This window comes from Bos grunniens, chromosome 7, assembly GCF_055505025.1.
Source record: "Bos grunniens cultivar Pamir isolate PY7600 chromosome 7, Bosgru_T2T1.0, whole genome shotgun sequence".
Classification (NCBI taxonomy): domain Eukaryota; kingdom Metazoa; phylum Chordata; class Mammalia; order Artiodactyla; family Bovidae; genus Bos; species Bos grunniens.
The window spans coordinates 72084436-72107037 of record NC_141171.1 but is presented as its reverse complement, the minus strand read 5'-3'; the positions used below and the strand labels follow the sequence as shown (position 1 = coordinate 72107037).

At 43.6% G+C, this 22602-nt stretch overlaps 1 long non-coding RNA gene and 1 pseudogene across 1 annotated transcript; one reads left to right on the top strand and one right to left on the bottom strand.

Annotated features, from left to right (window-relative positions):
- Positions 1–560: 560 nt before the first annotated feature.
- Positions 561–728, top strand: LOC147369819 (U2 spliceosomal RNA; annotated as a pseudogene).
- A 3594-nt stretch (positions 729–4322) lies between these two features.
- On the bottom strand, positions 4323–22512 carry LOC147369818 (uncharacterized). Its single transcript, XR_015167929.1, has 2 exons — positions 21283–22512; positions 4323–6683 (listed from the first exon to the last, which is right to left on the bottom strand). It is a non-coding gene; the product is annotated as an uncharacterized LOC147369818 (long non-coding RNA).
- Positions 22513–22602: the final 90 nt, after the last annotated feature.

The following is a 22602-nucleotide window of genomic DNA, read 5'->3' as shown; positions in this document are numbered from 1 at the left end:
GTAACCCATTCCAGTATTCTGTTCATGGAGAATCCTATGAAGAGAGGAGCCTGACGGGCTATAATCCATGGGGTCATGAAGAGTGGGACACACTGAATGACTTAGCATGCACGAGATGAGGACACACTCCTTAATGCCCTGCAGTGACCTGAATGGGAAGGAAATCCCAAAGGGAGGGGATATATGTATATGAATGGCTTACTCATTTTGCTGTACAGTAGAAACTAACACAACATTGTAAAGAAACTATACTCCAATAAAAACTATTTTAAAGAAGAAAGAACTCAGTACTTAGTAAAGCCTTAACATTAGCATTTTTGCACACTACTGATTAAGAAGTGACTAGGCTTTTTTTTTTTTAATATTAAGGTCATCACAAATAATGCCTGAATCAATGTAAGCAAAAGGCTAAAAGGAAATAAAGCAGATATGTGTGGGCGGGAGAACAGATTTGGATTTAGAAGATCCAGGTTCTAAATGTCCAATAAGAGGGGAAGATAAACAAACAAAGGCACAGCCACTCTACGAACTACATATGCAGCCATTTAAACTGCATGAAAATCGCTTCTTGGCCTTTTGGCTAAGATCAAGTGTAGTATCTGTTCTTATCAGTTTAAAATGAATGGGCAAGATCTATAAGGAAATGAGGAAATGCTTATGACAAGATGTTAAATAACAGGAAAACAGAACTGACACACAGACATATTACATTTAAGTAACAATCCCAACTGTATTTTTTTTAAGTGAAAATGATAAGGCATAAGCCAAAATAGACATAGACACACACCTACTCAGTCATGTCCGACTCTTGCAACCCCGTGGACTCCTCTGGCTCCCCACCAGGCTCCTCTGTCCACGGGATTTTCTAGGCAAGAATAATGGAGTGGGTTGCCATCTCCTCCTCCAGGGGATCTTCCTAACCCAGGGGTTGAACCAGCATCTCCTGTGTCTCCTGCATTGCAGGTGGATTCTTTATCAGCTAAGCCATCAGGTTAGCCCCCAAAATAGACATCTATAAGCTTATGGATAGTTTTCTGCTTTACGATTTTCTGAATTTCCCAAATTTTCAATTTAAAGAATATTTTGTTGCATAGTAAAAATTTTTTATAATTTAAATTTTTTCTCTTTCATACTTTTCTCCATTTGCAGAGTTCCTTTGCAGTAAACTTATACAATAAAATATGTTAGTTTTTTAAAACAAGAAAACACACTTGTTGCCCAGAGGCAGATGGAATCCGACTACTGTTTGTAGTATGGCAAGACCCAAGGCAAAAAATACGTTATGGTTTCTTAAAAGCTACCAACAACATAATTGTAATATATTTTAAAGTATAACTGTGTTGTGGAGGGTGGAATTAATCATTTACAAGGGCTCACTCCTGCTTACCAAAGACATAGGCAGGTGAATTAGGGTGAACCTCAATGTATACTGGTCTGTTTTCAGTTACACTAGAGAAACTGAGGCAGGGGTGCTCTTTCTTTATCCTCCAAGAAGCTTATATGCTTCGTATGAATTTTTTTAGAATAAAAGTTATCTTTTTATTTGAGATTTTGGATTTGTGGCTCAGCTTCACTAGTTACTAGCTACATGACACAGGAGATAGACAAGGTGTGAAGCCTTTGAAAACTGCATTCCCCATCTCTAAAATTATGGATATATCTACTTCACTGGGGAAAGCTATGGCCAGCAAATGAAATAATGTGTGTTAAAGTACTTCATAAACTGTAAAGCCCAGTACAAACTTTAGTGAAAAGAACATAGGCTCAGATTAGGCAGCCTTGATTAACAGTAAGTGACACTTCCTAGTGTGTGATATTTCAGCAAGGTATATAACCTCCCTGAGCTTCAGTTTTCTCATCTAGACATACTTCTTCATCTGTGACACCTGGAGCATTGCAAACACATAATATAGGAAAGTTGTAATTTTACTGTAGCCATTTGCTAGGAATAACTGAAACAGCTCTTCTACTTGGAAGGGCTGCCTCAGGAGGTAGAAGTAGGACTGCCTTCAAAAACAGTTCCTCAAAGCACCTTAATGGCAAAGAAGAACAAAGAACAGGGCAAGGTGTTTGGTCCCTCCCACACCCCAGAGCACTTTACATCCAAGCTCTGAAATATTATTAGGAAAGAGGGCAAGATAATCTAGATGTGAAGAAATATGAAAAAGGAACTGTGGAGGTTAATGTTATATGTCAATTTGACTGGCTCACAAGGTGCCCAGATACTTGGTCAAACATTGTTCTGGGTGTATCTGTGAGGGTGATTTTTAGATGAGATTAACATTGGAATTGGTGAAGGAGGTGATGGGATGAATTGGGAGATTGGGATTCACATATATACACTTGATAGTGTGGTGCTTAGCTGCTTCAACTGTCGACCAACTCTGCGACTCCACGGACTGCAGCCCATCAGGCTCCTCTGTCCGTGTGATTCTCCTGGCAAGAATACTGGAGTGTGTTGCCATGCCCTCCTCCAGGGGATCTTCCTCACCAGGGATTGAACCAGTCTCCTGCATTGCAGGTGGATTCTTCACTGCTGAGCCACAGGGGAAGCCCCACACTATTGATACAGTGTATAAAATAGACAACTAATGACAATCTACTGATTAGCACAGGGAACTCTACTCAGTGCTCTGAGGTACCTAAATGGGAAGGAAATAAGAAGAGTAGATACGTGTATATGTATAACTGATACACTTTGTTGTATGGTAGAAACTAACACCAGGGCTTCCCAGGCAGCGCTAGTGGTAGCCAATGCAGCAGACATAAGAGATGTGGGTTCAATCCCTGCGTGGGAAAGATCCCTTGGAGGAGAGCATGGCAACCCACTCCAGCATTCTTGCCTGGAGAATCCCTTGGACAGAGGAGCCTGGTGCGCTACAGTCCATAGGGTTGCCAAGAGTCAGACGCAACTAAAGCGACTTAGCATGCACCCGTGTAGAAACTGGCATCACACTGTAAGGTAACCATGTGCTCAGTTCCTCAGTCACGTCCAACTCTGTGACTCCATGAACTTTAGCCCCCCTGGCTCCTCTGTTCATGGGGTCTCCCAGGCAAAAATACTGGAATGGCTTGCCATTAAGATTAAAAAAAAAATGGAATTGGTGGACTGAGTAAAGCAGATTGCCTTCCCTGGTGTGGGTGGGTCTTATCCAATCAGTTGATGGCCTACATAGACAAAAACCTGAACTCCTGGGATTAAGATGGAATACCTCCTCTCTGATTGCTGAGCTGGGACTATTTTGCCCCTGCTTTTGAGCTCAAACTGAAACATCAGCTCTTTCTGAGCCTTAAGCCTGTTGGCCTTTAGACTGGAATACCACCTGGTCCCTCTCCTCTGATTCTCAGGTCTTGAAACTCAGACTGAAACTTCACCATTAGCTCTCCTGGGTCTCCAGCTTGCTGACTAACCCCACCAAGTGGGACTCCATAATCATGTGAGCTAATTCCCTATAATAAATCTCCAAGTATATATAATCCTATTGGTTCTTGTTTCTCTGCAGCACCCTAATATAGGAATCTTCACCTTAACTAACAGAGGTTTGACAGCTTGGAGGACTCAAGAAACTACTGTGTCCCTAAATCACCAAGTCTCAGTAGCCTCGTCATATGGATAGATAGCAACTACTCAGCATGCGTCCAGCTGCCCACTGGGTCCCATCAATGCAAGCTGATAAATCATGGCCTTTCCCTTTTATCTGAGGATGGCAAATCAATACTTCCATTAGTATTATTACTCCCAAAGCACCTCTCCAAGAGTATCTGACATGTCCTCTCCCAAGCAGAGCCAGAAGCATGATGAATCTGCCTCTGAGATCCCATTGATCACAGCAGGAAGGGAGAGGATGAGAAGGAGAGAAAAAAAATGCAAGGAAGGGTACAGGGGAAATAAAGAGTCTGAAAAGGTCAAAAAACACTGCTTAAAGTGTTAAGGGTGGACCCTGAATTTACACTTTGAACAAGTTCTCAGGTGATACTGATGTTACTTGTCCAGGAAACTCACTTGAAAACTACTGGTTTACACAATGGATGGATTCTTAGAAAGTAACATATATACATTGAGAATTCTTTTTCTTCTTATTTGGACAAGAAGGTATAAGAGAGAAAAATCGCCTGCTACCTCACCAGCCACGACCCACTGGATTCCATAGAGACACACACCCACACATGTACACTTCCCTCTTGGAAAAAAAAAAAAATCACACTATACATTTTTCTACACTCACTCCTTCACTGAACACATCAGGAACCTCCCTCCATATAACTTCTACTAAATGCATAGAACGAGCATTTGTCTAGATTGATCACAATTGTGTGTGAAATCATCTTCAGTAACTTTATTGTTTTAATTAAACATGTTCAGTGTAAGAATCAAACACTAGAGGAAAATACAAAGAAAGGAAAACCCATCTTAATTCCCACCACTCCAGAGATAATCCTTGTTGATAAATTGATGTATATTTTCAATGCACATATTCCTTTATGCATTTATTTTACATAAATTGAATCATATAATCCATGCTATTTTGTAACCTGCTTTTTCCACTTACAGAAAATAAGTTTTGATACAGCAAATACAATCTCAAAAATCCTTGGGAAATACATTACACACTGGAATCACCTCTGAATTTTAAAAAAGTCCTCTTATGAAAAGAAACATTCTTCATAAAGTAAATTTTTGCCTACTCCTCATAAATCTACTTCATCATTGTTTAAAGTGTGTATGTGTGTGTGTGTGTGAATTCCATATTTCATTTACCAGGTCTGCTTTAGGAAGAGTTCACCTGCATTAAGGATTAGCCTTTTGCAGTAAATCAGAATCCATAGTCTAAGTCCCTGTTCACAACACAGATGGTCAGAAACTCAGAGCATCTCAAGTTTCTGGAGTAAATTCTGGATTTTCTCTAGTATCTAGGACTAAAGACACTGATCTCTGATCTCATTTGAGTTTCACCAGTGTTCTGGTTCTAAAATGAGTCACTGGCTAAAGGTCTAGTAAGCAAAAGGAGGAAGTGGGCAGACTGGGGGTGGGGCCTTGATACCATCGATATAGCTCAGAGAGCACACCCATGTCCCAACACCCATGCAGGGGGGCCTTCACAAGAACCAAGCATTCCTTTGCATCACATAACATCACTACACTTTTTTATTTGACATCTTTTGGTTAATTTGTCCTCAGTTTCCAGATAACCCTTGATGTGAGATTCATTGAGATCATGCACAAAATGCACTGAGCCCAGTGCCCAGCATATAGCAGGCACTCAGTAAGCATCAGTGTCACTGAAAAGGGTCTCCCACTTTGGGCCTGCCTTCCCTCACTGGGCCAGACCACACCTGCATTCTGCAGACATTAAGGGATGGACAATTTAGGACACCAAGACCCTTAAAGATGAGTTTCCAAAGGATGGGAATGCCCAGTTCCCCATCAAATCTAAAGCCTAACAAAGCCCAGATGTTACTCACACAGAATGCGGCTCTCTGCCTAAAGAGCGAAATCACCATCATCACAGCAAACATGACCTTCAGAGCAGACCTAGCTGACCTAGGACATAGGAGGACAACACACAGCTTCACCCATAGCATAAAGCTGGCCATACTGGCAAAGGGATCAGATCAGATCAGATCAGCCGCTCAGTTGTGTCCAACTCTTTGCGACCCCATGAATCGCAGCACGCCAGGCCTCCCTGTCCATCACCAACTCCTGGAGTTCACTCAGACTCACGTCCATTGAGTCAGCGATGCCATCCAGCCATCTCATCTTCTGTCGTCCTCTTCTCCTCCTGCCCCCAATCCCTCCCAGCATCAGAGTCTTTTCCAATGAGTCAACTCTTCGCATGAGGTGGCCAAAGTACTGGAGTTTCAGCTTTAGCATCATTCCTTCCAAAGGGAGGGAGCCTTCAAAACCCTCATATTCCTTTGCCCCGGAAGAAACTGGGCACCATAGTAAGGTCTAATCACATCCTCCTTTTTCCTAGTTTGTAATACAAAAACACAATGTAGCCCTAATGTATTTATAGAAGGCAAGGAAATAAAGATTCAAATAAAGGGAGAGGGGGACCACAAGAGGGATGTATCCATGTGTCTCATTCTAAAAAGGGATCAATTAGCTCAGCAGTCCATGCTAAATACTACTTGTCACATTCTGTTAATTCCATCTGATGCCATGCAGAGGGGAAAAAATCATTGCATGGAAGTGCCAGGCATCTCAAGCTTCATTAAAGCGATTTTTCCCAGGAGTCTCCTATAACAGCATGGAAAGCACTTAGTACAGTACCTGGAATGTCATAAGTAATCAATAAATATAAACTAGTAAAAGCAGCAGCAGCAAGAATGACTTGCCTAGAGCATCCACTTAGCTAGTTGGAACACTGCTCAGCTAGAATCCAAGTCTTCTCACAGTTAAATGAGAGCTCCTCCCGTGAACCCTCCCTGACTATTCCTTCAGAGCCTGAGACTTGGCCCTTGTGTCTCCAGTCTTCCAAGTTCTCCAGCCGACCTTGGATTTGTTCTCTCCAACATCTCTCGAATCTAGGATGATAGAGATATCCCAGCTAAAGAACTAAACTTCACAGGTCTGACACTGACACAACCTATGGAATTCAGTTCTCAAAGCTGAGGATACACATGGGCTTTCCAGAGTCTGGCACAAAGACCCCTCATCACGGTCCGGGTCCATCCCAACCCTGTAAGACACAAGAGACAAAAGTCAGGTGAACCCAGAGCTGCCGCTTCCCTAGACCACGTCTAGTTCTGGCACTTGTGAGTCCTAACCACCTGGGGGATGTGCTTCACAGACAGTATTAGTCATTCAGTTGTGCCTGATTCCGTGACCCCATGGACTATAGCCTGCCAGGCTCCTCTGTCCATGAAATTCTCCAGCCAAGAATACTGGAGTGGGTAGCCATTTGCTTCTCCAGGGGATCTTCCCAACTCAGGGACTGAACCCGGGCCTCCTGTATTGCAGACAGATTCTTTACCATCTGAGTACCAGGGAAGCCCACCTCTCAGACATGCATATCATTAAACATGGTAGCTGGGCTTTCCTGCCTTCTGGTCCTCCCACACGCTCTTCCCCTGCCTGGAAAACTCTTCCCTTTCTCCACCAATTCATCCTCAGGTTCTCACCTTCAATGTCACTGCCTCAGAGAGACCATCTCTGGCAGAAACTGCTAGTTGTTTACCCTACATCTCTTCTCCCCTCCTTCTGAATAATAGGATCTCCAAGGTTATAACAGAGCCCCTAAGGGCACATGACATCTGGCATATGACTTCCTTTCCCAGCCTCATGTGATTAAGCCTTGGATAAGAGCAGAAATGAAGAGCTTTCCAGGGCCCCCTCCCTCTCTTAGTGTTGGACTATAGACAGGGTGGAGAATCACCATGGACCATGCAGATGAGGACAGCGTCCCTCTCTGGGGAAAGGCAGAGCAACACACCAGGAGATCCCTGAAACTGTGGGCTTCCGTACAAGGCCCAGACTGCTTACACCTCTGCTACTGTATGAATGAGAATTCAACATCTACCTTGCTTGCTAAGTCGCTTCAGTCGAGTCTGAGTCTTTGCAACCACATGGACTGTAGCCCACCAGGCCCCTCTGCCCATGGGATTTTCCAGGCACGAATTCGGGAGTGGGTTGCCATTTCCTCCCCCATGGGATCTTCCCAACCCAAGGATCGAACTTGTGTCTCTTTCTTTTTTTTTTTTAATTTTATTTTTAAACTTTACAATATTGTATTAGTTTTGCCAAATATCGAAATGAATCCACCACAGGTATACATGTGTTCCCCATCCTGAACCCTCCTCCCCCCTCCCTCCCCATACCATCCCTCTGGGTCGTCCCAGTGCACCAGCCCCAAGCATCCAGTATCGTGCATCGAACCTGGACTGCCAACTTGTTTCATATATGATATTATACATGTTTCAATGCCATTCTCCCAAATCTTCCCACCCTCTCCCTCTCCAACAGAGTCCATAAGACTGTTCTATACATCAGTGTCTCTTTTGCTGTCTCGTACACAGGGTTATTGTTACCATCTTTCTAAACTCCATATATATGCGTTAGTATACTGTATTGGTGTTTTTCTTTCTGACTTACTTCACTCTGTATAATAGGTTCCAGTTTCATCCACCTCATTAGAACTGATTCAAATGTATTCTTTTTAATGGCTGAGTAATACTCCATTGTGTATATGTACCATATTCCTGCACTGGCAGGCAAGTTCTTTGCCACTAGCACCACCTGGGAAGCCCCTTCTACCTGGCTTAAGCCACTATTATTTGAGGATCTCTGTTGGAACACTTGAATGTTATAGTTTTCCAAATACCTCTTCCTTAACCCCTAGTAACTGCTGCTAGTCTCTGTCGTAAGATTTGGCTCTTTCCCTTCATAGTATTTACCAAAACTGACTAACTACAAAACTTTTTGTATGGCAATTTAATTTAAAATTTAAGCAGTATTTATCTCCCCAACAAGATTATGTTCACCACAGTGGCAGACCTCATGCTAGGGTTTTTTAAAGTATATGTAATAGTTTTATTGAGATACAATCCACATATCATACTATCTTCCTATTTAAAGTGTACAACTTGGTTTTTAGTATATTGAGTTATGTAACTATCAACATAATCAATTTTAAAATATTCTCTTCAAACAATCCAAATGGATTGTTTCTACTCTTCGCCTATTATGAATAATACTTCTGTGAACATCTGTGTAAAAGCATATGTGTAGACCTATATTTCCATTTCTCTTGGGTATACCCCTAGGAATAGAATTGCCGGGTCATTCGGTAACTCTATTCCAGACTGTTTTCCAGGGTCGTTGCACCATTTTACAACACTACCAACAGTGTGTGAGGGCTTAAATTTCTCCACATCCTCCACCAAGACTTGTCATTATCTTTCTTTTGATTATAGCCATGCTACTGGGTGTGAAGTGATATCTCATTGTGGTTTTGATTTGCATTTGCCTGATGACTAATGATGTGGAGCCTCTTTTCATGTGTTTACTGGCCATCTGCATGCCTTCTTTGGAGAAAAGTCTTTTCAGATCCTTTACCAAGTTCTTAATTTGGCTGTTTTTCTTTTTATTACTGAGTTGTAAGAGTGCTTTATATGTTCTGGATACAAGTCCCATGCATATAATTTGTAAATATTTTCTCCACTCTATGGGTTCTTTCAACTTTTTTGACGCATGTGCGTCTGTTTTCCATAACATTATTTCCAGCTTCAAGCATAATGTATAGTTCATGTACGCACTGCAGTGATTTGGGAGAAAGGAAAGAAAGGGAAGAAGGGAGGAAGGGGGGAACTTTTAGGGACCATGTGGTTTAATTTCCCTGTTTTACAGATGGGGAAACTGAAAGCCTTGAGACATTAAGATGCTGCACAATGAGATAACAAAAACAAGGAGCTAGAAGTTAGACCTGGGTTCTATTCCCAGCTTGTGAGAACCAAGCAGGTCACATAATCTCTCTGCACATCAGAGAACTCCTCCTTCCAAGCAGGTACCGGAAGGAACAAAGTGAACGAATGCCTAAGAAAGCACTGCTTGAACATGAGTTATAACTCTTGAGACCCAAGATCAAATCGCTAAATCAGTCAAGTCAGAAAAAGGTGGAAGATGGCCCGATTTCTGGTCCAGGGTGCATGCTGGGGCATTATAATGCATTCTTCAGATTGTTGCTGATTCCCGTCATTAACTGGGGTATCTTCTGGTTCAACATAGGGAAGTCTCTATCCAGAATCACTCAAATTCTGAGTCTTTCTACTCACTGAGCATCCCAGACAAGATGTGATGCTTCTACTAAGTATACTCCCCGAGCAAGGATTGTGTCTCATTCACTGAGGAATCCTCAGTACCAAATACTGCGCCAGGCACATGGCAGATGCACAGAAGCACTGTTTAGTGAATGAGCAGCTGAATGAACGAATGAGCACATGTAGCATGAACCTCTGTCCCACAACCTTAATGAAGCAGATGGGGATGAATTTTTATGGGGTAGAAGGATTCTGAGGTAGTATCTGGGCATAGCTAGGAGCTGTAAAGCACAATAATTGGTAGCATGCTCTGGTGTTTGGTGACCAGGTTCTAATCCCAGCTCTGCCACTGGCCAGCTTGGAGACCCGGGGCACATTACTGACCACTCTGGGACTGTTTCCTCATCTGACTAGGAGGATAATAGACCCACCTCACTGAGTTGTTGTGGGAGTAAGCAACATGATGTAGAACACAGGGCTTGACTTGCAGTAAATACTCAAGTAATATGAGCTTTCCATCAGAATCAGGAATGAATGATGTGACAGATGAACCAAGTCTGCCACGAGTGCAAAGAGGGAAAGAGGCAGCCACATATTTTGATCTCTACTTAAATGTACATCTGTTTATATCTATCACCCATGCCTTCCACTCCTGTTCCATGCCAGGCTTCATGCTCTGCTCATCCATGGCCCTAAGCCAAGGCTCCAGGCATTTTTCATTCTGGTTGGATCCACACAATTTGGTGATTACTATATAAACACCATGCATTGCTCACACTACAGCATCAGTTCTGCTTACTGTAAACAATCCACTTGGCACTCACTTCCCCCGGGGGGTGTGGAAAGCCTTCTCTACCATCCTCAACTCAACCTGTCACACTTAAAATTCAATGTCATGCACAATGCAAATACCCAGATTTGAGAAGCTCCACTGATTCACTGCTTCAGTAAATCTCACTTCCTCCCTTTTTTATGAAGGAAAACCAAGAACATGGAAGGGGAAAGGGGGATACCCTTACTGCAAAAAGCTCCAACTTAAATGACTCTGAGATATAAGAGCAACACTGGAATCTAACGGGAGGTGCGGAGGCACACAACGTGAAAACCACCGAGCACCAACCAACTGCTTGCCAGACCCACACAAGGCACTTCACATGCAAATGGGTAGGAAGCAGATACTGTTGCCTTCTCCACTTTACAAAAAAAAAAAAGAAGAACTTGAGGAGGGAGAGGAAGAGAAAGGGAAAGAGGATAAAGGCTAAGCTGCTAAAACCCTCACCCTAGTACACACACACACAACAACAATTGTAACCACTCTGCCCCACTGGCTGCCTCTTGGAAAAGGTTCCTTCCCTAAAGCAACGTAAAGATTAGGTAAGGTGGTGATGTATATAGATAAAAAATATGTAACTGTAGAAGTGAAGTGAAGTCACTCAGTCGTGTCCAACTCTTTGCGACCCCATGGACTGTAGCCTATCAGGCTCCTCCGTCCATGGGATTTTCCAGGCAAGAGTGCTGGAGTGGATTGCTATTTCCTTCTCCAGGGGATCTTCCCGACCCAGGAATCGAACCTGGGTCTCCTGCACTGCAGGCAGATGCTTTACTGTCTGAGCCACCAGGGAAGCCCTAACTGTAGAAGGCAACATATAATATATGCTAAGATAGGCTCATGGATATATTGCACAACATGGGTAATACAGCTAATATTTTGTAATAACTGCAAATGGAAAGCAGCCTTTAAAAATGTATAAAATTTTAAAATTTTTAATTAAAATTTTTTAAAAAAATAGGAAGTCCCTGACAGTTCTGTTGTTGGCACTCCACGCGGCCACTGCAGGGCGCACAGGTTCATTCCTAGTCAGGGAACTAAGATCCTGCATGCTGTGTGGAGCAGCCAAAAGGAAAAAAAAAAGAAGAAATGTATATGCTAATCCTGGCACCAACAAGAAGGACCTTGAGCTGGTAGAAAGAAGCCCTCACAATAGGAACGGTTCCCAGGAAGGCTCCCCTCACAATCGACCTTGTGTCCATAAAGGGAACCCAGTGCCTGGGCTAGATCTTGGCTTACCTGCCTCCTCTTTCTTTCTCACCCTCCCTTCCATCTTTCTGCAAAACCTGTGAGCTCCACCTTCAGAGCACGCAGGAGCCTTGCCTCTCTCTCTCTCACCCACACCATCACCTCCCACTGAGGGCCTGGCAACAGCCTCCTCGCTGGGCCCCCGATTCCACTCCTGCCCCTGCTGCCCATCCTCCAAACGGTGGCTGGGAAGAGCCACTCCAAAGGCAAAGCAGCTCAGCCACTGCCCTGCATAAAGCTTCCAAATTCTCTCAAAGCAACACCCAGTCCCCCTAGCACAGTGCATAAGGCCTGTGTGATCTGGTCCCTGTCCCAGCTCCAGCCTCATCTCCCGCCATCTTTCCCTCACTCATCCATTCCTCCCCACCTGGCCTCCTTGCTGTTTCCAGTTCCTTCATGCTGCTGCCTTCTCCTGGGATGTTCTTCCCCCTTCTTCCAGAGTCTTCTTAAGTGTCACCTTGTCTGAGTCACCAGAACACCTCCCCGCACCTAAAAACAAAACCATACACACACCCACACTCACCCCCCAAGGACTCTAGGTCTATGCCTGCTCTTTTTTTCTCTACAGAATTTCTTACTATTTGAAAGTTACAGCTACTTATTTGTCTATTGCCTGCTCCACAAGAATGAAAGTTCCAGGAAGAGAGGCACCTTGACCAGAATAATGCCTGACAAGGAGCAGGTCAGTTCTCTACCTTTTTTTTCATGATCATCTCTCAAAAGAGCCTTTTTAGAGATTTTTCCTAATCATCTCCACTATGAAATTTTAACACCATAGATAAGTCATATATCTGTTCATGTACTATATGTATATCTGTGCTTTATATACAAAAGGAATGAAGCTGTTCACCTCCCACAGACCAATTTTTGTGCCTTTGGTGGGTGATAGTTCCCCTGTTTGGAATGCAGAGAACAGGTACTTGCTAAATATTTGTAGAACAGATAAATCGCCTGAGGTGGACAGCACGCTGAAAGACAGACATTATTCAAGGTATCAAGTTCAGGTCAGGAAATTCCCAGCGACCTCCCCACCCAACCCTCCAATCTGCAAAGTGAGTACATCCTGTCAAGTGGTGTCTGGTGACTATGTGGTATTTTTCTAATTCAGGTTTTCAGCTGTTTAAAAAAAAAACAAAAAAAAAACCCTAATCTTATTTTGCATCCCAACTCTTACCATTATTTTGGATGCTTAAATTCACTATTCCTTCACCTCAACCCCAGGCATGCTTTAAAACCCAGAAAAGCGCCACCTACCCCCAATTCATGCACAATACATTCTTCATCCATAAACCTTCACTGGTTTCTATGTTAGCCAGACTCTGGAGATGAAAAGACAATTATGATCCAAATCCTGCTCTCTGGCAGCTTTATGCATGTGAGGGTAGGCAAGATGTTTAGTATAATACAACATACCAAGTGCTCCCATACGAGGAGGGACAAAGTGCTTTGAAAGGACAGTGGAATCTCTCCATCTACATCCAGCTATCCATTCGTCCATCACTCATTCACAGAGCACCTGCTATGTCACGATCTGGAGCACGATGCTAGGGGTTCAGCAGGGAACAAGACGAGCGTGGTTGCTGCTCTGGTCTTCCTGGAGATGACCAAACAACAGGAGAGACTGAGGTCTTACTGATAATCTCACAAAACAAGTGAGCTCAAATGTGAGAAACACTATCAGTGGAAAAGTAGACGATCCTATCAAGTACCTGGTAGTTAGGAAAAAGTGACATTTAAGGAGAAATCCTGAAGGATGAATAGGCTGTGTTCGGGAGTCCAAGCAGAGGGAACAGAATGTTCTGACACTGTAAGACGGGACAGGAGTAGGCACACAAGTGGGGACTGAGAGGGACCCCTCTCCTGGGGAGGGTACTGAGACCAGGGATGATAAGGTCATCCCAGAGGTGACGGAGGCCCAGGCAGCCAAGATCCAGTTCGTATCACCCTTTCTTAGGAATTAGGGAAAAACAGAAGCAGCATAGAAATGATGTGATCCTGACTGCATTTTTTAAAACATTCTGGCCAGATGCGATGAACAAGTGGAGGAAGGGCATGAAATAGTCCTGTTTAGCCATCATCTGATCATGCAATGATCCTGTGGGTTCTTGTATCCATCAGTGCATGTTTGTGAGACCGAAATTCTCAAAAATAGGTGTCTATTGCACATGATATACAATTCGAAAACATTTCTTGGGTAATTATTCTGTGATAACAAACTCTATGTCTTTCTTATAACGAACAACTCCTTGCCTCTGCCCTCTGAAAGATTCCCTCCTGTCCCCAACTGTCCCGCACCCTCTGCCACTGTTACATTCTGGTTCTGAAGACCACCACACCTTTCAGATAACCTCCTCACAAGCTCTCTGAACATACACTGCATCGCCCGGACAGGGGACATCGGAGTCAGCCAGACCCTTCAACCTCTGGTTCTTCAGAGTCTGTATCACCAGTGAGGCAGGAGTTCACACCTGCGCTGCTGAAGAAGGCCAGAGTGAACTTCAACTACACAGCTAGAACCATTTCTCAGCCGAAATGGAGAACAGGACTGAGCAACTCAGCAAAGTAATTGCCTGCTATTTACCAGGACGTACTCTGCGCTGTGAGATAGTTTATCAACTTCATGAGATCTGCAGTCAGAACACACTGAAACAAAAGAATAATATGAAGGCCTTTTAACCACTGACTGTTTGCATTTATCAACACTCCTGTTCTACCCATTATTAGCACTTCCCCAGGACAGAACCAAGGGGAAAAATCTGAAGTTGTATGAAATCAATAAAAACCTGAATTCTCCAGGTACACAAGACAGAATTCTGTTGTATAACTCTGTTGGGTAAATGTATGCAATTTATCCTGTGGAAGGAAACCCACACCTGACCTGGTCTTGATGTGTTATGCTAGATGAACTATTCATTTGTTTCCAAGAATTCATGCCCTTCTCCATCATGCATTTCCCCTACTCTTTGAGGGAAAAATTAAAACTAACCCAAATGTTGTCATAAATATGATCTTGCCCCCCAAAATTACCACCATGGCACCCTGCTCTGGCTATATACAGTTAGAATATAGGAATGAGTGTCTAGCATGTGAGACTTTGAGGAGAGCTACTAACTAATCTAGTATAACTTTGCAAACCTAAAATCCTTTCAAATTTAAATGAATCCTGGTCTTCCAGTCGTTTCCAAAAGGTTTAAAGGAGAGGCATCCAAATTGCTTTATATGTTCTCCACTAAAAAAATATCCCTTACATAGCACTTAATTTTTTTTAAAACAGTCTGCATAATTGTCCTGTTTAGGTCTCCACACACAGCCTTAGAAGGAAAGCTGGAGCAGACATGGCCATAGTAAAGAAATAGGGTCAACAAATCTTTGCCAGGAAGAAACTGCAGGGTTATTCTCCAGGGTTAAACTTCGTCAGCCCTTTGTATAAAACAAAATCCTCTTATAAACAGGTGGCAAGTTCTTGTGAACGGAAGACTTAATAAAACACAACTCACAAAACAACTGATTGTGGCCAATGTATGGGAAGGGGGTCAAGGAGGCACCTCGAGGCTCTGGGGCCCAGTGGGCCAGGAATTAGACAGAGATTACTGCATAATAGGCCTAAATCTGCAGAAACTGATGGCTGGATTCACTCAGCAGAAGCCAGCAATACCTCTCTCTCTGGTAGTCCAGCTTATCCACTTCAAAGGAAATTGTTTCCTATTAAGGAGGGGGAGGTGATGGGGGAGGGGGGTTCCAAGTTTCCTGTCCTGTTTCCAATGGCCTTGACCGGCTCTCCCTCTGTGCATAGCCTCTGCCATATCCAGGGTCCATGCCTTTGTGGTTACTAAGGTTCCAGTTTCTGGGGATTTCTCTGACTCTCTCCCACTTCCCCAGGCTAGCATGCTCACCTGCAGAAACACAAATTTCCAGGGCATTAAACTCTGTGGATGCACAAAATGTAGAATTTGACCTGCCAGGGGTACTCCCTGCCCCTGGCACAATGACTGGTTCACAGAGGATACTCAAATAAATGATAACTATAACAATTACCATAACAGCTAAGATATATTAAGTGCTTATTATGTGCCACGGGGCTAAATGAAATATTTTACGTAAAATTCACAGCAAAGCTGTGAGGTAGGTTCTATCATCAATGTCATTTTAAAGATGGGAAAAAGTTCAAATGACTTACCAAAGGCCACACAGTCAGCAAGTTAAGGAATTGGGATTTCAACCTAATCATTCTGATTCTTGAACCCAGGTCCCCTACAGCCCAGTTGCTCAGGCTAAGTGAATTAACCAAGTTTCACCAAAGCCAGCAAACTAAAGAGCCCCACCTGGCCTACACACTCCAGCTCGAGCCAGAGCAGTCCTCTCCTCTTCAAACCATTCCTGGTTTCACTGGAGGAAGTGAGCCTTTTAGACAAGGGTAGAAACAGCTCACACCCACCACGTCAGCCAGATTTTCTTAAGACACTAGAAATAATCATCCCCATGAAAGGGGTTCTTGGATAAGCTTCATAGCAAACATGGTTTTACAAAAGGGAAAAAAAGCCCTCTGGGTGACAAAGTCACATGAATGGGTGAACGACAAGTCTTCCATCCAGCCCTCTCTGAACTGCAAGACGATTGGTGTGTTTCAACAGTAAATAACACAGGGTTCCCAAAGACACCAAGTGAATGAATCAAGCAAATCCTCAGTCTTCTCCTCATCCCAGATTTCTCTTTTCCCAGTGGCATTATCATCTTACTTAGAAAATCCTTTCTGGGCCCTTCTGCTCTACAGAGCAAGACTGTCACTTAAAAGCCTGTTTACTAACTGGAATTGCTCTTCTGTGGCTGCAAATAAAAACCACGGGCAGCTGGGACAAGTTTATCATGGGAGCTGATTAATTAGCAGTTACAGAGCCCTGAAAATCGAATTCCATTTCATTAACACAGATATGTAACTTTGGAGTGAACATTGTTATGATTTAAACACATTTGTTCCATGGTGGGGAAGCTATTGAGGTAGTAGAAAAATGGGAAGTCTGTGTGTTTATTTGAAGTGTGAGAAAAGATGAAGGGTTTTTTTAATAATAGCATCAATAATAGCTAACACTGAGCTAGGATCTGTCCCACCCGTGTCTGTATTGAGTGCTTATGTGTACCTGCCTGATTGGGCCTCAGGACCATCCTAGGAGACAAACACCATTATTGCTTGCATTTTACACAGGATGAAATAGAGGCCCACGGCTACTGAAAGGTGGAGCCAGGGTTAACACTCAGGCAGGTAGAACCAGACTGGTGGTTCTCAATTGGGATGACAGTGGGCATGGATGTTGGCCTCCAGGAGTACGTGCAGTGTCTGCACATAATTTTGATTGTCATGAGTAGTCTGGGCTGCTAAAGGCATCTGGTAGACAGAGACCAGGGATGATGCTAAGCATCCTACAATGCACAGGACAGTCCCCAAAGCAAAGAATTTTATCAGTCCCAAAATATCGATGGTACTGGGGAGGAGAAATCCTACTCCAGAGCCTCATCCACGTCTCTGAGGGCTATGCTCAGGAAACAGGGCTTCCTATACAAGAGGCAGGTCTCCAGCAGTGACCCCTTCCCTACGTACTAGAGAGGTACACGTGCTCCTTCCTGGCCAGTCACCTCGGCAGCAGCAACACCCATACACAAGGCTAATGCTACCATCCTTGCCTGAGGTCTGGATGTGACCTCTTGAAAGCCTATGAGATTTCAGATTCCCTATCAAGAGCTATGAACTCTCTAGAAATAATACTAATTAAACATATGCTGTTTGGGGCAGAAATAGCCAAAGCATCAGTAGAATGAAAGTAAGATTCTAAAAAGACATCTGTGTATATGTGCGAATTTAGAGCCACGTGAAAATATCCTTTCAAATCAAAAAGCAGCTGAGAGAGGTTTACCAGAATGTGCTATACTCTCTATGCAACTTGTCTACACAAGTTGTCTACACAGCCAAAACTACCCTAAAGTTAAAAGCTTATTGAAAAAAAAAAAAAACAGCAGAGGGGAAAACTGGTTATCTATAGAGGAAAATATTAACATCAGACCTAACACTTTATGAAAATACACTTCAACTGGATGAAAAAGTTAACTGCAAATAAACAATGTGATAACAATTTAAACTATAAAAGTTTCATAAGTAAATATAAGAATAAATCTTTATAGCCTTCACTTGAGAAAGGCCTTTCTAAACAAGGCACGTGGACTTCCTTGGTGGTCCAGTGGTCAAGAATCTACCTTGCAGTGCAGGGACATGGGTTCAATCCCTGGTCCAGGAAGATACTACATGCTGTGGGGCAACTAAACCCATGCATGTACCACACCTACTGAGCCTACACTCTAGAACCCCCACTCCTCAAGGGAAGCTACCTCAAGGAGAAGCCCACGCGCTGCAATGAAGAGTAGCCCTGGCTCGCCTCAACTAGAGAAAGCCCACACACAGCAGTGAAGACCCAGCACAGCCATAAATAAATAAAAAAATTTTTAAGGCAACTAAACCAGCAAGGGAAAGACTGGCAGGTTTGAGACCACCTAGGTGGCCAAACACTAGGTGGCCAAACACTTGGCACACTGAAGACAGGAGTATCAGTTCAGTAGAGAAGGAAATCAGAATTGCTTTTAACAGCTTTCCTCTGGGAGAAATTTCACAGCCAAAGCTCTGAATCTCGGATTACAGAAGTCAAAGCGAAAGGGCCAGGGCGGACTCCTGCTGGCATTTCTCTCTAACGAGCTTTAGATTTAGAAGGGAAATTCTCTTTCCTGGTGTCTTGGGGCTGGAGGAAGTCTCTGGCAAGCAGATGGAGTGTTAGTGAAGCATAGGTGCAATGCTAGAGCCTAAGTCTCAGCTTTGAGAGAACAAGGGGCTCTTTCCTTGCTATTTTAATATCCAAGTTGATCTGGGTGACAGTTCCTCGAGCAGTGGTCACAACCATTACAGGCCAGGCAACCTCTGGTCCCTGCACAGGAGGCCCCGGCCAGAAGGGTGGCACTGCCTACGTCTCCCTGTGCCTCAGGAGACAAAGCTGGGATAACTTTTCAGCTATACACTCCAAACTCTGGTTTTCGTTTCCCCTGCGGAGAAGGCAATGGCAGCCCACTCCAGTACTCCTGCCTGGGAAATCCCATCGACAGAGGAGCCTGGTGGGCTGCAGTCCATGGGGTCGTGAAGAATCTAACACGACTGAGCGCCTTCACTTTCACTTTTCACTTTCATGAATTGGAGAAGGAAACGGCAACCCACTCCAGTGTTCTTGCCCGGAGAATCCCAGGGACAGAGGAGCCTGGTGGGCTGCTGTCTATGGGGTCGCACAGAGTTAGATGCGACTGAAGCGATTTAGCAGCAGCAGCGATCTGTGCAGTTTTGTGCCTACAGGTCCAAGAAATACTACAAATCCAAGATGGTCATTTTTTCAGCATGACCTATATCTCCAATAAGAAATATATCCAAATAATCATGATCTTATAAGATACAAATTTCTGGCAGAGTAAAGGACCTAAGAAAAATCTGTATAAAGAGATAGGGAAGCTTTCTGCCACTCTTTGATAGTATAACCATCCGTTTGCATTTTCTCCATATCTTTTAAGAATCAAAGACATTTTCCAAGAGAAATAACAACAAATATCATGCAAAACTCTATATCACAGCTGATCTGGACTGGAAAAAAATCAGAGGATCTGAGTTGGAGTCATTCCTGGGCAGTGGGGCCCTGGGTAGGATGTTTGCACTCTGCGTCTCAATGAGAAAAATGGATATAATTCATTCATTCAACAAATATTTAATAAGCTCCCACTATGTGCCAATTCTACTGTCTTTACTAATCTTACAGATAAGGAGAATTACATAAAGGACTCATTAAAATGCTTTTGCAAATTGTAAAAATACTTCTTTCAGTCATCATTAACATAAAAAGAATGTCTTGTTGTTGTTACTGTTATTAAGACTGAGGCCAGGACCAAAATAAGGAACTTTGGCCAGATTGTATTCAGAACAACCAGAGGGAGGAATCACCATTTGAATTTTTAAAAGCGCTCTTAAGAACCACACCCAAGCCTATAAAATGCTGACAGTCAGGAAAAAAAAAAAAAAGCATTGGCTACAGATTTATCCCAAAGAAGGTAAGACTCCACCAAGTTTCTACAGGGTCTTTGGAAAAAATGGGATGATAGGAATTCAGAGATTAGAGGCTGACCAAGAAACATCAGAGGCCTTCCAGTCAGCACTGCACTCCATCCCATGCCTGGGCCTGGTGAGGTCCTGAAGAAAAGACTCCAACTCCACACAGCCCACGTGCTACCAACCCAAGCAACTCCGAACTATCTGAACAAACCCCAAAGTCAAGGTTTCTCCTTTCTTCTCCCTCTGTGAACTCCACCATGAAGAGTTATTGCTTATCTGTTCTGAGAAGTGCAATGCCTAAGGACAGCAAGGTGATTTTTATTAAACAAAGGAAGAGAAATCCGTTCTATTCAAAAGCCCATAGTTTACAACACAGGGGCAAATGTCAGCAGTGCAGGGCAATCAGAAGAGTTTGGGACAAAGCTGAGGGGAATTCTGGGCAGGCAAGTGAAATAATGGACTCTGATTGCAAAAGTCCCAAAAGACAAGAAAATGCAATCATACAGTAATTAAGCCTTCAGGAAAAGAAAAGCTACACTATTTGCCCCCATTAAAGTCAGGTTCAGCATGTAAAAATTAAAAAAAAAAAAAAGATTATTTCCAAAAAAGAAAACTTTTAAAGACTGAATGAGATCCAACATTATGTAACAACCTAAATGGGAAAAGAATCTGAAAAAGAATAGATACATCTATGTGTGTAACTGAATCACTATGCCATACACCTGAAACTAACCTGACTTTGTTACTTAACCATACTTCAGTATAAAATTAAAAGATTATAAAAATTTAAAAAAAGGTTGTATGAGATCAAAAATAGGAACAAAACTGACAAAATGGTCATAATTCCTCACTGTGTAGCCCCCAAGTTACACCATATGTACTGTGCAATATTTCCATGCTATTTTCACTACAAAAAAAGCTTATGACTTGCTAAATAGAGACTACAGTCTACAATTCCAGGGTTTAAAGCATATTATTTTATCATCCCTATGGATTCTATACCATTTCCAGGCCCCATCCCACCTCACCCTGAAAATAACGAAAGGTTAAAAATATTTTCCTTGTGAAACTGGAGCCACATCTTAACTAAAGCACTGGAAATCTCTCCAAGCCCCTGACATTTTTGTATTTATAGACCATGACATAAGTCTCACCTACTTTAACTCATAGTGTCATTCAATATGCCTTAAACATCTTGATTATATCTTTAATGTGCCATTTACTCTGCAATAACCCACTGTACAAAAGCCAGCTGCCTTTCAGACAGAAGATAAGTACATAATAAATCAGCTTGCAATCATTCTTTTTTCCAGCTCATACTCACAGAGAGCTCCTAAAATTTCATTTTACTTTATCTTTCCAATTCAGCGGCCGTTCTCGCCCTCCTCATTCTGCTACTCGCTTCTGTGCGTCCAGCCCACCCGCCCTTTGGCCCAGCTCCTGGCCCAGGTGTTACCAACTCCACTCGGCTCTGCTGCCGCCGTCCAAGGAAGGATGAGGGCTGTCAAGAGTCTTGGAGCAAGAGCATCTTTCTAGAGAAAGGCTCTTGCTCGCAGGGGCAGAGGAAGGCACGCAGGGGCCTATTTGCATATGCTTTTATTCCATTTCCACACCCTGCACGCTAACGCTCTCTGGAAAGTCCCTTCTCGAATCCCTCCTCGGCGCAGAGAGGGGGGAAGAGGCTGGGCCGGAATGGAAGGTTCCAGCCTGGCAGGGTCAGCCTCTCCCCGGGGAATAGCCTCAACCTGCCTCCCGCTGCCCGCTGGGTCTGGACCCTCGGGTGGGGGCCTGGGACCCTCTCCCTGCGCGCGATGCGAGCCGACGACGGCCCGGGCCTGCGCGCTCCGGGGAGTTCTGAGCGCGATGCTCTTGCTCTGCTCCAGCCTCCCCCGAGGAAGTTCTGGTCAGGCGCTCGGTCCCGGGCTTCCTGTCTGTACTCTCCGCAGCCCCGCGGGGAAATCCCGAGAGATTTATCCGCTGCCCAACGAGCCTGTCGGCTTTTCAAGTATATGCAGGTTGAGTTTCGGTACAAACCTCAATTTAACGTTAACCATAAATAAGTAAATAAATAACATATGTGCAAGGCATTCGTTTTAAAAAGAAAGAAGAAAGCAAAGAGAAGCAGCCTTTGGGGTCAGGATCGGGCAGAAAGCTCCTTTCCTTGCTGCAGATATACAAGGCCTGGATCGGTTTGAACAAATAGATGCTTTGAAATGTAAACTGGCTGCTTGAAGTGAGCGCTGATCTAGCAGGCAGTAGACCCAGAAATGTTCTTCCTAGTACTGTTCTCTGAAACGTGGACGTACAGAGCCGTTTCACTCAGCTAATAGCAATAATCGCTCCATTTTAATTGATTCTTACTATGCACCGGGCATCCTACTCAAATGTTTCACAGGCAAGATCGTTCCTAATCCCACAGCAGCCTGGCAGGGAGCCAGTAAAATGAATCCCATCGTACTGATAAGGGAATTTTATCTCCCAGGCCAGGGCAACTTGCCCAAAGTCACACAATTAGTAACTCCTGCCAGGGGTACCCTATCCTTTTTCCAAGCTGGAAAAGCCTTCCTAAACCTTTGGAATATGCCATTGTAAATGAAGATTCCCAGACAAAATAACTACCCTTCCCTACACTGGGAATTTACCC